This window comes from Copadichromis virginalis, linkage group LG19 (genome assembly GCF_057382275.1).
Source record: "Copadichromis virginalis isolate Kocher_CV1m ecotype Utaka linkage group LG19, C_Virginalis_male_GT1.1, whole genome shotgun sequence".
NCBI lineage: Eukaryota > Metazoa > Chordata > Actinopteri > Cichliformes > Cichlidae > Copadichromis > Copadichromis virginalis.
This window is the reverse complement of record NC_140636.1, coordinates 1,719,942-1,736,836: the sequence shown is the minus strand read 5'-3', so window position 1 is coordinate 1,736,836 and position 16,895 is coordinate 1,719,942. Positions and strand designations below refer to the sequence as shown.

Sequence of the window (16,895 nt, the reverse complement as noted above, 5' to 3'; positions counted from 1 at the left end):
TCAAATTAGATGAACTGAGTTGCATTGAGTTAAAAAACGATAAAATTCAGAGTGGCAAAAGAACCATAGTTAGCTTCACGATAGTGTTTGGCTGTCACATACACTTTTTTGTCTTCTCAAAGAGGTTGTTTAGGTGCTCTCTTTATTTGTCCAATATAACCTTGAGCACAGGGGCATTTGAGCTTGTCGACTGTGATGTTGTGCTGCAGTTTATGAACTGTCTAACAGGAAACTTCTTACCACTGTGTGGAAAAGTAAAAAAACACATAGTAATAGTAGTAAATATACAGTTTTGTTATGTGCATGCATTTGTCACATCTGTAGTTTTGCTTCAGATGATTCAGCCATTAGAATCTGCCATTGTCTTTTAACTATATCCTTAAGTTGCTGATCATTATGGTTAAATTCAGTGATGAAGGTTATTCTTTTTGTTTTTTGAATTGAGTTTCTTTTTTCAGTACTTCAGCTCTTGATTATATTAAAGTGTAGTTGTAAGTTTTGTCAGTTGTGTAAGAGTGGCACTTTCCTTTTTAAATCTTGAATATCCTTAACCTGGTTTTAAATTCCTCTTCCAGAAGTTTGAGCAATTTCTCCTAAGGTGGAAGAACTTCCCCATCTTGGATGCTTGCTTGTCAGGAAAAGTATTGCATAGTTTTTTTTATAGGTTTGTGCTAAGTTAAAGTAGTGCTGAGTCATTACTACTATTCTATGCCTTTTCAAGTTGGTAACATTGTATAAAATCCCACGATTTTATCATTTCATCTGAAACAGGGCTCGTTGAACTATTCAAAAATGTACTGGTTAAGGGAGGGCAATGAGTATACAATAACTTTGTTTTATAATTTTTTTACTACAACATTCTGATGTCAGCTTTTGCTTTTATTACAATATGTTCTCATAATCAGTTTTTAAAGATCATTTATGCTCTTCTCTGAGCCCTTGGTATTTCTCCAGCTTCTCGTGTTCCTTCTTCCTGATATTGCTGTCATTCGGAACCGCTACATCGATCACTACGGCCGTCTTCTTCTGTTTGTCTACCACCACTATGTCCGGTTGGTTAGCCACCACCATTTTGTCCGTCTGTATCTGGAAGTCCCACAGGATCTTAGCTCGGTCATTCTCCACCACCCTTGGGGGCATCTCCCATTTTGACCTCGGGACTTCCAGGTTATACTCGGCACAGATGTTCCTGTACACTATGCCGGCCACTTGGTTATGGCGTTCCATGTATGCCTTGCCTGCTAGCATCTTGCACCCTGCTGTTATGTGCTGGATTGTCTCTGGGGCATCTTTACACAGCCTGCACCTGGGGTCTTGCCTGGTGTGATAGACCCCAGCCTCTATGGATCTTGTACTCAGAGCTTGTTCTTGTGCTGCCATGATTAGTGCCTCTGTGCTGTCTTTCAGTCCAGCTTTGTCCAGCCACTGGTAGGATTTCTGGATATCAGCCACCTCCTCTATCTGCCGGTGGTACATACCGTGCAGGGGCCTGTCCTTCCATGATGGTTCCTCGTCTCCCTCCTCTTTCTTGGGTTTCTGCTGCCTGAGGTATTCACTGAGCACTCGGTCAGTTGGGGCCATCTTCCCAATGTATTCTTGGATGTTCGTTGTCTCATCCTGGACTGTGGTGCTGACATTCACCAGTCCCTGGCCCCCTTCCTTCCGCTTAGCGTACAGCCTCAGGGTGCTGGACTTGGGGTGAAACCCTCCATGCATGGTAAGGAGCTTTCTTGTCTTTATGTCAGTGGCTTCTATCTCCTCCTTTGGCCAGCCTATTACCCCAGCAGGGTACCTGATCACGGGCAGGGCGTACGTGTTGATGGCCCGGATCTTGTTCTTACCGTTCAGCTGACTCCTCAGGACTTGCCTGACCCTCTGCAGGTACTTGGTGGTTGCAGCTTTTCTAGCGGCCTCTTCATGGTTCCCATTCGCCTGCGGGATCCCCAGGTACTTGTAACTGTCCTCTATGTCTGCAATGTTGCCTTCTGGTAGTTCAATCCCCTCAGTTCTGACTACCTTCCCTCTCTTTGTTATCATCTAACTACATTTATCCAGTCCAAACAACATTTTGATGTCATTGCTGTATATCCTGGTGGTGTGGATCAGTGAATCGATGTCTTGTTCACTCTTGGCATACAGCTTGAGGTGGCTGACAACAATTTCATTCCTCAGTCGGTTTCCGTAGCCAGTCTTGTCTCACTTGATCTCACTGAGAGGATTCAGGCCAGTGCAGGCCTATGCAGAACAGCAGTGGCGACCAGTGTTCCCTCTAATGTTTCATGTGTCTGAGCGAACACACAAACTCCCTGAGCGTCCCTTGGACCACTGTGAGCGACAGCAGACGTGTGCACTGTGGTCACGCCAGCATCAAATCCATCCAAGTTACATGTTTATTAAAATAATCAAATTACAGCATTTACATTTCTGTTAGACTACTTTTAATTAACTGCTTTAGCCCACTTACAATGAAAATTAAAAACAATCTTGTTCATCACCTGTGTAGCATGTTAACACTATTGGAAGTAAAAATAACTTGAACTCCAATTTTGAAAACACAACTTTCTTTTTTCTTTTCATAAAGCTCTGACTTGTATTATGAGTCTGTGGTCTGGGAGAGAGTCTGTAACTCTGTCTGCAAAATACAGTAAATAATGACCAATGTTGGGCAGTTAATGATATAGTTACGTCTTCAAAAAAGTAACTGAGTTATGCAAACAAAGTGTTTTGCAGCTGTTTACCTAAAAATGCAGCCAAGGCGTTTTTTAAATAAACAAACTATTTACAGAACAATCAGCTGTTCTGCATCAAATCTGATGCCACACAAATTATTTGTGACACTCCAAAAAATAATTTCTGTCCACTATGAGATGAAGGAGAACAACAGCCTGATACCTGCAGGCCTGACAGCAGCAGATGTATCACTGCTGTAACACCTGTAACACTCAGCAGTCGCCTCAACAGTCGACACACACAACAAAACTGTTGACTAGACTACACACTAACTACACACTAACTACACACTAACTACACACTAACTACACAAGATTTGTGCGAAACGTCTGAAATCTCTCACAATATCTCAAAACACCGCCGTCACTCCTAAAACTTCCCCCTCCCTTAACAACTAAATGCCATGTTGCCATATCATGTTTTGATTGGTCGACATGGTACATTTTTCCACCAATAGGAAAGGCTGAGGGAGGGGGGCTGTTTTTGCTCACAGGCTTTCGAGCGTTTTCCTTATAAAACGCCGTTTTTACCGTTTCTTCCTGCAGTAACTATAAACAACGACAGTATTCAGGAAGAAAAACAAACATTGCAGATATTTTATCATAACTCTGGTTTTACGTGGCCGATCAACACAATTTAAAAACTGGTATAAAGTCCACACTTTTCCCGTCAGTTGTTCCGTCTGTCCTGCTCACATCTCCAATGGTTGTACACGTTGTCATTAACGTGGCTTCACTCCACATCAGCACCGGTGTCGGCACATATTTACTTTAATTTCAATTCAGGTTAGAATTTTTTTGTGTGCAGATTTTCTCTGCGCAGAGACCGTGCCATCAGGGCGCAATTGTGCACGTGCGCAGCTTAGACGGAACATTGGTGGGGACAGAGCATCTCTTTGGTAGATCCCGCACTTGATGGTCACTTGTGCTATTGGCTTGAAGTTGGCCTCTAGTGTTGTCTAGTCACCCCCACCCGAGATTGGGTACCTAACCCCAAGTGCAATAGAAGAAGGATCATTGAATGCGGGAGGAACTGACCTGAAAGACAGAATCATGGCAAAGCTTGAAACCTGGATCCTCCGCTGCCTCCTTATCCTCCAGTTACCATGACTACGTGAAGTACCCTCAGAAGATCTACTAGATGATGTGAATGCAGCACTACGGACGCCGCCACCATTACCGAGATTAACAAGCTGATCTACACCACGGCAGCAGTGATCAGATCAAGGTCAGGGATCAGAGCTGCAGAAAGGTGCAACAAAGAAGGTGCCTAAGAACTACAGCAAACTGTCCATACCTGAGGCCTTGAGAACTGCCAAGCAAAGACTCACAGCCTTGGCCAGCTGCTTGAAGAGGTACACGAGAGCGATAAAAGGCAGGAGAATAAACTAGCTGTTCTCCACAGAACCGGCCAAAATGTACTCTCAGTGGCAGGGGAACAATGTGAGAACGGCACCGCCAAGGCTGGAGATGGTGCAATACTGGAAGACCATAACAGCAATTCTCAGTGGGGAAGGTAACAGTGGTCCCAGTGGTAATTGGAGCACTACGTGCAGAGACTCCCAAGCTAGGCGAGTGGCTCCAGCAGATCCCAGGAACAACGTCAGAGATCTCTGTCCAGAACAGCGCAGAACTAGGAACAGCTAAGATACTGTGCAGGACCCTCAAGCTCTATATGAACCGGACCATTTAAGCATAGAATCCCAGACCTCCCCTGCTATCTCCTCCAGCTTATCCGAGGCTTGGGGTCAGGGTTAACGACCCAGAGACCCTCTACTCACCCATCAGGTACTTTTTTTTTGCAATTTATATAATTACTATGCACTTAGTACTCTAAGTTGTTTTATTATGTATGTTGTATTCTTGTACAGCACTTTGGTCAACGCTCCTGTTGTAATTAAATGTGCTATATAAATAATTTAACTATTAAACTATTAAACTTAATGCAGACATATTATTAAAATCTGGGCTATAATGGTTGGATTGATGTATAGCAACTTGAAATGCTCCCAAAAACAGCACTACAGCATGTAAAAATATAAAGTAAGCTCTGGCGGACTTGGTTCTATGGTAGGTCTTAAAGGGTTAAATGGCTAAATTAGCTCCTCAACATGTCCTGAAGTTCTCCAGAGGCCTGGTAACAAACTAATCATGTGATTCAGGTGTGTTGACCCAAGGTGAGATCTAAAACCTGCAGGGACACCGGCCCTCGTGGACTGAGATTGCCCACCCCTGGGTTAGGGGATGAAGACAGGATAATTCTACCAACATACCAACTAACTATACCAATAAATATCTCGTTAGCAGGGCCACTGCCTACTTACAGCATTATCGTATTTTATTTAGGTTCATTATTGCCACACGAAGAATAATAGAAAACATTAATGCAAGGACTTGTTGCTATCTTTCTGTTTGCTGAGTGCCTTGCTGAGCCACCACAGCCTCCTGGAGTTAGCTGTGTATCCTGCACCCCATGTGTATCCTGTGTCACTTGAGCCCAAGCATGAGCCTGTGCCACCTGAGTGGCTGGTGGACCAAGTCAGTGTGCCTGTTGTTTCTTGAGCGTGAGGGTACCGTGCTGTCTGAGCCTGAGGGTATCCACATCTTTTGCTCTAACCAGCCCCGAGCTACGTCACTGGAGGATCCTAGTCACTGTCATCGGCCCTCAGCCAAGAAATCTGAGGTGTCCTGTCATCTCCACCACCTCCAGAGGAGTCTGCTGATGTGTGCCTTCAGGAGAATCTTATCTCTAAGAGAGGAGAGGTCAGGAGAATTAACCAGCTGTTCTCCACTGAACTGTCCAAGGTGTACTCTCAGTGGCAGGGGAACAATATGAGAACAGCATCACCAAGGCTGGAGACGGTGCAATACTGGAAGAGCATATGGAAGAAGGATGCAACCCATAACAGCCATGCTCAGTGGCTAGTGGATCTAAGAGCAGACCAACTTCATTGGACAGGCTCCAGTAACCATCAAAGTGACAGACATCCAAGAAAGAGTCTCAAGCATGAGAAATTGAACAGCACCAGGCCCTGACATGATTCATGTACTCTATGAGCAGCTCAAATGAACCAGCTGCTAATGGATGAGACACACCCAGAATGGATTATGGAAGGATCCAGAGGGGGGGGCCTGTCCCAACCAACTGCTGGCCAGCAACCTGCCTCATACCACAACATGGAAGCTGCTTTCAGGAATCATAGTGGCTAAGGTGAACAGAAAAAGGGCTCAGCACATGAGTGGGGGACATAAAGGAATGGGCAGGAACACCAGAGGGGCAAAATACAACCACTTCTTTGCACGCTTTGAGGTGAAGGGGCCAGAGGCAGCCGTGGCTAAGCTTCATGGTGCAGGAATATGAGGTGAGGCGCACACTGAGGGGATGGAACCCCAGGAAGGCTGCCAGTCCAGATGGGGTGAAGGGAAGGGTCCTAAAAAATGTGCAGACCAGCTGGCTGGGGTCTTCACTAAGATGCTTCACTGTCCCAGTCCTGCATCCCGCCGTGCCTAAAGCCGGCCACAATCGTCCCACTGCCTAAGCAGACAAACATTAGCAGCCTCAACGACCAGCTGCTCTAAGACCCGTTATAATGAAGCGTTTCGAGAAACTGGTCCGGCGTCACATCATGTCCTGCCTGCCACCAACACTCGACCCGCTCAAGTTCGCATACAGAGCTAACAGATCAGCTGACGACGCCATTGTTACAACGCTCCACACCACCATCTCTCACCTGGAACAACAGGGCGTTACGCCAAGCTGCTCTTTGCTGACTTTGCTGACTGCCTTCAATACGATGCTCCTGGACAGACTAATAGTAAAACCGCTGGATATCGGACTTCCTTCTACCACCTGCAGCTGGAGCAGAGACTTCCTGTCAGATCGTGTACAGAGAGTTAGAGTGGGCCCTCATCTTTCCTCAGTGTTTCCTTAACACCGGCTCTCCACAAGGCTGTGTAGTGAGTCCCCTACTGTACACTCTGTACACACATGACTGTGTCAGTACCCACTGGTGGGGCTCATCTCTGGGGGAGATGAGACGCCATACAGAGCTGAGGTTAAAAGGCTGACAGATTGGTGTGCAGTCAACAAGCTGGACCTCAATACCAACAAGACAAAAGAGCTGGTAGTCGACTTCAGAAGGAGGAAGTCTGAGCTGCAGCCCGTCAGCATTAACAGGGAGTGTGCAGAAAGGGTGTCCAGTTCCAGGTTCCTTGGTGTGCACATAGACACAGACCTCCAATGGAGCTCAAACACCTCGGCTGTTTTAAAGAAGGCCCAGCAGAGTCTCCATGTTGTATTCTCTCTCAAGGTATCCTACAAATTACTTTCTCTGGGACTGCTTGACACCGCTTTTAGTCTGTATTTTTTCTGCAATGCGTCGGAATGATTCAGAGTCTACAGTGGAAATCGGCAACATTTCCTTGGTGATATAGCCAGCAAAGAGCTTCCTCAGTTCAGCAACACTAAGACCTGTTGCTCTTTAGTCTGTTTTCACCTGTTTAGCATGTTTGTCCAGTATAAGTGGATGTGGTAGCCGCAGTGGTTATGTCAGTGGGTTTCTCTGTGAATTTCACATTCCCGTGGCAGTGTGCTCAGATTTGAAGTGGAATTTTTCACTGTAGAAAGAACTTTTCTTCCCACAAGGAGTGAACAGCGGACGCTAATGTTTTTGTCACTTTTTCCACAATGAAACACAAATTAATGTCAGCACTTCCCAGCTTTAAATGCTGCATGGCCGTACTCTCTCCCACACTCCATATTATCAGTTGTTGATATTACACACGTGTCTGTTGCTACCACAGATGTCACATGCTGCTACGTCATTGTCATGAGACACTCTCACAAACAAAATCATGGTTTAATAATGCAGTAACAGCGTGCTTATGGGAAAGTAGTAATCTAATTACAGTAATCTAATTACTTTTTTGCAATAGTAATCCCTTGCTTTACTCGTTACTTGAAAAAAGTAATCAGATTACAGTAACATGTTACTTAACACGTTACTGCCCATCTCTGGTGCCAAGTATGGCCTGGAAGTCTTGAGGTCAAAATGGGAGACGCCCCTAGGGTGGTCGAGACTGACAGAGCTAAGACCCTGTGGGACTTTCAGATACAGACGGACAAATTCGTGACGGCTACCCAACCAGACTTAGTAGTGAATGTGGCACTACAGTAGAATAATTTATTACTTTGCATAGAGAAATGGAGCAGAATAAAGTCAAAATTTCAAGAATAAACTTGAAATACTATTTTGAGGAAAATTCAAGACTAAAGTTGAAATAATATTTTAAGAATAAAGTTGAACGGTGGAGATTAAAGCTGTTGTTTCACATTAAACAATAGTGTAGATAAGTTGTTGAAGACATGGTGCCTCTGCTCAGAAGTAAAAACCACGCAAACTTGGAAGAGTTGTGCAAAATGAAATAGTTATCAATGGATTCAAGGATATTGATGGTTACACGCTTAAAGAGGGTATATGCTGCATCACAAGACACAATAAGGCAGCTGATCAAGTTGTTTCACTAACTCATCAACACCAAGCATTCTGTAAAGTTGGTATGAGGCAGTTGGTTGACTTAAAACCAAAACTGTAATCTTGACATTTATTCTCAAAATTGTTTTGTTTTTTTTTTTAACTTTTTTTCTCAGAATAGTATAGTTTAATCTTGAAGTTTCAACTTTATTCTCAACATGATCAAAACTTATTTTTCTTGATGTGACCCTATATTCTATCATAACTTTCAGATTAGCATCTACGGTATGAAAATATCTGAATGTAAAATGTTTAATCAGCTGTTTTGCCAAGTCTCTGCATTCATTTTTCATATTTTAATCCTGCCGTAGATATCGACAGCTAACCATGTAATACAGTTCAAGCCTTTAATTCAACTGTTTTTTTTTTAAATTTTATTTTAATATCATTTTTGAAAAATCATGTGTGTGGCTTGAACCGTTGTTTGATTTATACAGTGGGGCAAAAAAGTATTTAGTCAGCCACCGATTGTGCAAGTTCCCCCACTTAAAATGATGACAGAGGTCAGTAATTTGCACCAGAGGTACACTTCAACTGTGAGAGACAGAATGTGAAAAAAAATCCATGAATCCACATGGTAGGATTTGTAAAGAATTTATTCGTAAATCAGGGTGGAAAATAAGTATTTGGTCACCTCAAACAAGGAAAATCTCTGGCTCTCACAGACCTGTAACGTCTTCTGTAAGAAGCTTTTCTGTCCCCCACTCGTTACCTGTATGAATGGCACCTGTTTGAACTCATCATCTGTATAAAAGACACCTGTCCACAGCCTCAAACAGTCAGACTCCAAACTCCGCCATGGCCAAGACCAAAGAGCTTTCGAAGGACACCAGGAAAAGTATTGTAGACCTGCACCAGACTGGGAAGAGTGAATCTACAATAGGCAAGCAGCTTGGTGTGAAAAAATCAACTGTGGGAGCAATCATCAGAAAATGGAAGACATACAAGACCACTGATAATCTCCCTCGATCTGGGGCTCCACGCAAGATCTCATCCCGTGGGGTCAAAATGATCATGAGAACGGTGAGCAAAGATCCCAGAACCACACGGGGGGACCTGGTGAATGACCTGCAGAGAGCTGGGACCAAAGTAACAAAGGTCACTATCAGTAACACACTACAACGGCAGGGAATCAAATCCCGCAGTGCCAGACGTGTTCCGCTGCTGAAGCCAGTGCATGTCCAGGCCCGTCTGAAGTTTGCCAGAGAGCACATGGATGATACAGCAGAGGATTGGGAGAATGTCATGTGGTCAGATGAAACCAAAGTAGAACTTTTTGGTATAAACTCAACTCGTCGTGTTTGGAGGAAGAAGAATACTGAGTTGCATCCCAAGAACACCATACCTACTGTGAAGCATGGGGGTGGAAACATCATGCTATGGGGCTGTTTTTCTGCCAAGGGGACAGGACGACTGATCCGTGTTAAGGACAGAATGAATGGGGCCATGTATCGTGAGATTTTGAGCCAAAACCTCCTTCCATCAGTGAGAACTTTGAAGATGAAACGAGGCTGGGTCTTCCAACATGACAATGATCCAAAACACACCGCCCGGGCAACAAAGGAGTGGCTCCGTAAGAAGCATTTGAAAGTCCTGGAGTGGCCTAGCCAGTCTCCAGACCTCAACCCCATAGAAAATCTGTGGCGGGAGTTGAAAGTCCGTGTTGCTCGGCGACAGCCCCAAAACATCACTGCTCTCGAGAAGATCTGCATGGAGGAATGGGCCAAAATACCAGCTACTGTGTGTGCAAACCTGGTAAAGACCTATAGTAAACGTTTGACCTCTGTCATTGCCAACAAAGGTTATGTTACAAAGTATTGAGTTGTATTTTTGTTATTGACCAAATACTTATTTTCCACCCTGATTTACGAATAAATTCTTTACAAATCCTACCATGTGGATTCATGGATTTTTCTTTTCACATTCTGTCTCTCACAGTTGAAGTGTACCTCTGGTGCAAATTACTGACCTCTGTCATCCTTTTAGGTGGGGGAACTTGCACAATCGGTGGCTGACTAAATACTTTTTTGCCCCACTGTAGATGTGTGGTTCTCTGCTGGTGCAAACATATGCTTTATTGAATGCTGGACAATGCAGGACATTAAACCGTATTCAATGCATTTAAAATGAGCTCAGTCTTAAACATATGCAGCAGTTATATTAATCCATTTGAAACTCATGGGGAACGTTTTTCTAATGAATACCTGTTTTTATTTTAATATGTTTTTTGCAGTACTTTTGCGATTTTCCAATAATGCAGTTTCATGTGTAGTGAGGTACATTCATTGTGTTTTGGTTTTGAGACATTCCTCCACCATTTGTCATTTTGGGCTAATAGTAAATAATTTTTGGTGACACCCTGGTTTGTAATATATAGCATATAGAAGTACAATGCCTCTGTAATTTTTTAACCTATGTTACTTTTTATGGTAGGTTGTAAGTATTTCTGACATTATTTGCAGAATTAATCAATACAATATAACTTCCATTTCATAATCATTCTTTTCCTTATGGAACTTTTTTTTTGTGTAGGGGAGCAGGGCGTCAGGAGATGTGTTGAGGATGAAAGTAAATAAGTCAATTAACTGTATTACAAGTACAACTGGAAAATCAAATTCTAATGGGAAATCTTAGAATAGGGCCCTTTCAGGCGGGCTGTAACCTCGGCTAATTATCATGGATGTTTTGTAGTCTTTGCTTTTTAGTTATTTAGTATTAAGTCAGCAAATATAATCAGGTAGATATAAACAAACGTTAAAGAATGATGGCATGAATGATACTGATACTGAGTATCCACTCAGTATGCCATCAAACTGAAAATAGTGTTACTTCAAGTTTCAATGTGTACACAGTTGCTCTGCAATCCATCCATGCTTTTTTTGCCCCCCTCTGCTCTTTCTGGTCTTTAGCTTCCCGTATATGCACATGGAAGGGCGGGGAGGTCCCAAGACATAGTGCTATTGAACTAAATATGAATTATTGCAGATGGAATATATATATATATATTTTTTCTTAACTAACATGACTCAGAAATCCAGCTTTTGGAGAAATTCTGTCCACCCAAAGCTGTAATTTGGCAGGACAAAGATTTGGAATATATTGGTCAATGAATGAGAAACATAGCCTGTATATCTTTGGGGCAGATCCACTGGGGAAGGTTTCACAGGTGATCACTCTGCATGTATTTGCCAGCTGGTCACAACTGAGCAATCTGGCAGCAAATCAGAGAGGTTGAGAGAGACTCTATTTTTCCCTTCAGTGATCTTTATATCTATCTTGCTATGTGCTAGATCATTCCCATTGATCCCCTAATAATCAGGTCCATGTGCATGCCATAAAGTTGCCCAGTAGCCCCAGCCTACATCCTGGAACAGCTCTTCATCCATTCCTGCTGTTTCTGATAGGATGGGTTTCAGAGTGTCAGTAGTTTGAAAAACTGCAGAAAATAAGAGTTAATGTCATTATATTGGTGTCAGCTTTTTGCTTCCTCCCTTGCTGGTGCTGATAGGTGAGGCTGGCCTAGTTTGTTTCAGTATAATGCAGTAGGGGGAAAGCTGTGTTATTAGACCCTTGATAAGCGGAGGATGTGTTTGTTGACCTTCATCTTACTGGTCTTGTATGAGTGTTGTTTGTGTCATCTATGTCCTTCACTGCTCTCCCTTGCATGTGTTCTGTGCAAGAAGAGTGAGACAGAAATAAAGAATGTGGAGACATGTGTGGTGGTGGAGCTGGCGTGGAAAAAAACAACCGTGCATCACAGTGGACAGGTCGTTTGAACAGTGCAATGCTGTGTCTGAGTGTTCCTGAAATTAGGGAGGCTTATAATTTCTCAGGACCATGGACAGGGTATGCTGTATAGTCCTGCTGAGGCATGATCTTTGTGGCTCTTCATTTTTCTTTAATGGAACTTTCCTGTTTGTATCAACAGCCACCTCTGATATTTTAACCACGCTGAATTAGAAGTACAGGACGTCCTTGGATTTTTTTTTGATCACAGACATAATCATGGACATCCCTATCACACAGACTTCCCCAAAAACAAACACTATAATTTCATGACATTGTTCCATTATCAGGTGTAATTAGCAACATGGACTTCTGATTCTTAGTTCATAATCTTTGTCACTCATTTTAGGTGTAATGGAATAAAAAAATGAAAAATGCAAGCAACATCTACAAATTATGCCAGGTGACAGTAATAGTGAAGAGACGAAGCACGTTTTATAAGGCGCACTATCGATTTTTGAGAAAATTAAAGGATTTTAAGTGCGCCTTATAGTGCGGAAAATACAGTATACCAAAGAAAAGACTATATCGCGATATATAACATTACCGCACATGCTTCAAATTATACAGCGATATGGATTTTAGGCCATTTCGCCCAGCCCTACCTCCAAGCTATACAAAATGCAGCAGCCAAGCAAGTTTACATTACTCCTATTTTATATTCTTTACATTGGCTCCCAATAGATTTTAGAATTAATTTTAAAATTCTTGTTTTAACATACAAAGTTTTAACATACTAAAACTTTATTTATCCAATTTTCTTTTTATTTATCTTAAACTTTTATTTACATTTAACCTTTTGTATTGTTTATATTGTCTGTTTATTTTAGCCTTCGTGTACGGCACTTTGTGACTGCCTGTCTATGAAAAGCGCTTAATAAATAAATGTTACTTACTTAACAACTTGTGACCGAAAAGTGAAATGCTGAACATAACATTGTTGGACTCTGATGCTTACTGAATAAACTCTTATATTTTGTGAGAATATGATCTACCAGCCACATAGCAGACAGGTCTGACCCAGATCTGGTGTCAAGCCGGCACTGCTGGCTGACTTCTGGCATGGTAAGTGGTATGTCTTCCAGATATGGGCCAGGCCTGGCATAGATGGCACTGTCTATGTGATGGCATGCCACATCTGGCCTGATTGTGGTTTGGTTTATGTGGCCCAGGCCCATAGAAAACAGGTCTGGCCCTGGTCTGGCATCAAGCTGGCACTTCTGACTGACTGGTGTCATTGCAGGGTGTATGCCAATGATGGCACTATTTGTGTTCCTATTGTATTCCTATTAGTTAGGAGACCCAAATGCCATGTTGCAATACTATACTGCTATGGTAGCCAACGTTTCAAATGCAGGTTTGACAGGGTTGTGAGTATATGCTTTATCCAAAATCTAGTGAAGTTTCCCACCCAGTTTTGCACTATTATGTTGCGGCACATGTTGTTACTACATGGCTTGATTAAGGTACACATTAGGCTGACATCTGGGGCCAGAACTTAAACTGTTCTGGGCCAGCAGCGTGTCTGCAACTGGCCCGTGGCTGCGCACAACTTACACATGGCCCACATACCGCAAAGAATGATGGCCCTTTGGTTTGCCAGAGGTGGCCCACACATGGGCCAGCACATGGCCAGTTGCAGACACACTGGTGGTCCTATGCTGGCCCATGTGTTACACCCCGGCCTAGGCAACCGGAGTGCAACACGAAAAAAGTAAAAATAAAGAAAAAAAAAACACACAAAAAAACCCCCACTAAAGCTCACCACCAAAATCCCAAAACAAAAGTATCGACAAATCTATTTACAGCTATTTACAACAAACTATTTATTTACAACAAAACACCAAACTATTTACAACACGGGGGAGATTGCGACCATGACCAACTGACACACAGGGCTTAAATACATAGAAGGAGCAATCAGGGAATGGACCACAGGAGGGAAACACAGCTGGGGCAAATTAGACCTGACGAGACAAGGAAACATAAACTGAACACACTAAGATAACAACAGACCTTCAAAGTAAAACAGGAAACACATGACAGTCACGCAAAAACAAAACACTGACAACACCGAAACGTAACACATGTGTGATCCTCTCTGGAAAACCAGATCTGGGCCACCAAAGGGCTATCATTCTTTGCGGTATGTGGGCCATATGTAAGCACATTATGTGGGCCAGATCTGGGCCATACCAATTTTGCTATGTAGACACATAGAATGCTGGGCAAAAATGCCACTGATACAGTCAGGGATACACACCAAGGGCAGAGACACGCCTGGTGGTGGTCAGGTGCTTAGCTGGCTTAAGGTAAGTGAGGTTCTTATGATCGGTGACTATGGTGAATGGATGTTCAGCCCTGTCTTCGAGATGACACCTCTCCTCTTAGGCTAGTTTTATAGCTATCAGTCCTCTGTCTCCTACATCATAATTATTTTCCGCAGCAGACAGACGGCGTGAAAAGAGTGCACAGGGTTGTAGCGCAGCACGGGGTCCAGAGTATTGTGAAAGCACCGCTCCAACCCCAACATCAGGCACATCAGCCTCCACAATAAACGGTTTAGTGGTATCAGGATAAACCAAAACAGGAGCTGAGGTGAACATATTGAAAGCTGACTCAGGTTCAGGTGTCCAGTGAGAGTGTCTCTTGGTGGAAGTGAGTGTGGTGAGTGGAACAGCTACCTGGCTGTAGTTTCGTATGAAATGGTGATTAAAATTGGTGAAGCCAAGGAAGCGTTGGAGCTGTTTGCAGGATGAGGGTATTGGCCATTCCTTGACAGCTAGAACCTTACCTGGGTAGGTCTTCACCTGCCCACCTAAAGTTACAGAAGCAGAGTGGAACTCACATTTTTCAGCCTATACATAAAGCCGGTATTCCATGAGACATTTCAGGTTATATGTCAAGGTTGGCTGAAGGAGAACCCAAATGCTGGACTTTTAGAATGGAGAAAGTGTGTTTATTTACAGAGAAAACTGTGCCAACAGTCCACAGTTTGTGCTTTCCCAATTCCCCGTGCCGTGATTCCTTTCCATGATGCGTGCTAGTGTTTCGTCGTCCTCGGTGCCTGTGTTCAACAGTGTACTGCTCCCTCCACATGTTTCCGTAATCACCATGGAAACAAGGGATGCCTCAATGCGTACCGTCCCATCCACCGGCCGACAAAACACATTAACCATTCCAACAAGAGAGTAATTGAAAACACGACCATACGAGCTGAGCACTAACTCTATTTCTAGTTTAACAATCCCGCGCCAACTGCTGCTTCACTGCTCTCTTAAGTAGAGCTCCTTGATTAGACAGATCGGAAACAGGTGAGTGATTATCACAGGTGTGGCTGGCTCAAAGGCAGGGACTCTCCAGGCCTGGTGGGGCAGCAAAACTGACACAACAACACACACAGGGAAATGAGGAACCCGGAGCAGATCTGTTTTCCATTCACCCCTCTCCCTTATGTCGACCAGGTGATAGGCATTATGGAGGTCGAGCTTCGTCAAAACGGTGGTGCCATGGAGGGGTTCGAAAGCGGAGTTGATTAATTGAAGTGGGTACTTGTTTTTAACTGTTATTTAATTTAGTCCCCTGTAGTCCAGGGTTTTGTCTTTCTTAGCCACATAAAAAAAATCTAGCACCCACGGGGGAGAGGGACGGCCGGATGATTCCAGCGGCCAGTGATTCCGATATATTTTTCCATAGCCTCTGTTACAGGCTTAGAGATGTTGAACAGCAGACAAGAACAAAGGGGCACCAGGGAGGAAATCAATAGCACAGTCATAAGGAATATGGGGTGGAAGTGATAGTGCTATGTGCTTACTAAATACTTCTTGCAGGTCGTGATATTCTTGAGGAACAGTCGTGAGATCAGGAAGAACTGGTTCGGTGATCTTAGTTTCAATGGGTTCAGATGGAAGAGCTGAGTTGAAGTAGTTAGCTAGGCAAAATAGACTCCAACTGGCAACCAGAGAATCATTATGGGGGGTATGTTTCTTTAGCCAGGGGAAACCTAGAATTAGGGGTGAGTCTAGAGATGTGAGGGAGATGATTTCATGGTGGTTACCTGACGTGACGAGAGTTATGGGGCCAGTTTGGTAAGAAATAAGTGAAGACACTTGGTTATTTCATGTGGTGACAGGGATGGGAGGATTGAGTGGTTCTAAAATGGTCCGGAAAACGTCAGAGAATGGGCGAACATGAGTGAACATTTTAATATAAAGGTCCCCCACTGACCCTGCGCACCGGAATACGGTTCAGGATCCAGGAACGCAGCGTCATGAAACACCGACCCTACCGGAACAGACAGAACCTGGAACGACGGCAGGGAAACTGTCGCAGTTGTCGGGGTCACATATTTGGAGTATGAAGGGAGCGTACATGCGTGGGAGGTAAGCTAGCCTGAATAGCCTGAATGGACAAGAAGATGTCAGACTGGGTGTCACTGATGGCTTTGCACTGAACGCCTAAAGCCTGCAACTCCTATTCGTGACTCCCCAGGACTGCTACCTGCTTGGCGATTGCCGCCCGCACAGAATCCGCTGAGTCCATCTTGCACTTGGTCTGTACCAAAACATGGCTCAAGTGCTGGAAAAGGTGCGGAGACAGTTAACTTTACGCAATCTTTGTGCCAAAGCACAAAGTATCAACTTGGCACGGGAACGTGACACAATGTTTAGGATGACACAAAATACAATTTTGCTCAGCATGAGATTCATGCCTAGGGACTCTAGCATGGAGGTCTAAGGGCAAGCACAAAGCATGGCTGGATACAAGAGTGGTTGCGCTGAGGAGAGAGGACAAACAAGGGGTTGGCGTATTCCAGAACTCCTCCAGGTGTACATGGATTTAACAG

The 16,895-nt window shown here is 43.8% G+C and overlaps 1 protein-coding gene across 8 annotated transcripts in view; it reads left to right on the top strand.

Annotated features, from left to right (window-relative positions):
* nrxn3a (neurexin 3a) overlaps positions 1–16,895 on the top strand; it is a 209,377-nt gene that overhangs the window by 148,786 nt on the left and 43,696 nt on the right. The gene's annotated exons all lie outside the window — the stretch shown is intronic.